Here is a 1,206-nt window from a genome sequence, read left to right as displayed (position 1 = left end):
GAGAGAGAGAGAGAGAGAGAGAGAGAGAGAGAGAGAGAGAAATATGAATATCCCAGAACTTGGCAGGTAGAAGCAGGAAGATCAAGTACGTAGCAAGTTCAAAAGAAATCAAGCATTAACAAAGACAACACTGGACCCCTGTGTACTAGCAGTAGGGATATAAAATGATAGAACTACTATGGAAAACAATAGAGCTTGATGAGCCAAGGGCCCCTGTCCCTCTCACTCACCTCTGAATCCCCAATCCCCAAAGCAGTGCCTGTATCAATCCTGGCAAAAGCTCTACCAATGTTTATCAGATGACTGACTGAATGAGGGGAATGTACTTAGGGTTGGGTATTGCTGCCACAAGGACAGAGAAAAACATCACAAATAGCATACACATTCAAGTCAAATCAAAAGACTTTCCCAGCTGAGCTTGGAGGCTGGAAATTATGTGTCATGCTTCCAGCGTCAAGGCATGTGATATATATTTCCTGACAGTGCCCAGCATCCTACAGACATGATTCACTCCTCCAAGGTTGAGATGGGAGGTGTAAGGCATCCTAGTGAAGCCCAAAGATTGAGAAATTTGAACTGATAAAGCAAGGCTGAATGATGCACCCTAGAGAAGGAAGGAAATGAAGCAAGGAAAGGGAGAGAAATTAAGAGAAGCAAGGGCTCTGTTTCTTCATGGCAATTTGTGGTCAGATATCTGATGTGTAGGGTATTTTCTGCTGAAAGGGCATTCTCCGTAGCTTCCTTTTTTTTTCGTTCTTCTCTGGAATCTGGAACTAAACATGCCCTACTTCCTTTTCTTGACTCCCAAAAGAAGAGTTTTGCCCTCAAACAAAATTTAATTTTTACTCTCTCTTGTCCAGCCTTTCTCTTCCAATCCAAACCCTCCAGTCACTTTTTAAAAATTCTAACCCACTCTGGGCATGGTGGTGCATGCCTTTAATGCCAGCACTCTGGAAGCAGGGAGGCAGGGGCAGGAGGATCTCTGTGAGATCAAGGCCAGCCTGGTCTACATAGTGAGTTCCAGGCCAACTGGGGCTACAGGGAGACCTGGTCTCAAAAAAAAAACCCAAAAAATTCTAAGACACTTATTCCCAAGATCATACACGGTCACTTAAAATCATATTCGGGTAAAAACATTTGAACCCTGATTTGAATGTTTGTAGAAAAAAAAATGAAGGCAAATTCTTGTTATGTAGGTCAGGCTGC

The sequence above is a fragment of the Nannospalax galili genome, unplaced genomic scaffold, assembly GCF_000622305.1.
Source record: "Nannospalax galili isolate Female #2095 unplaced genomic scaffold, S.galili_v1.0 scaffold1077, whole genome shotgun sequence".
Classification (NCBI taxonomy): Eukaryota; Metazoa; Chordata; class Mammalia; order Rodentia; family Spalacidae; genus Nannospalax; species Nannospalax galili.
The sequence above is the reverse complement of the archived record's forward strand: the minus strand, read 5'-3'. Positions refer to the sequence as shown.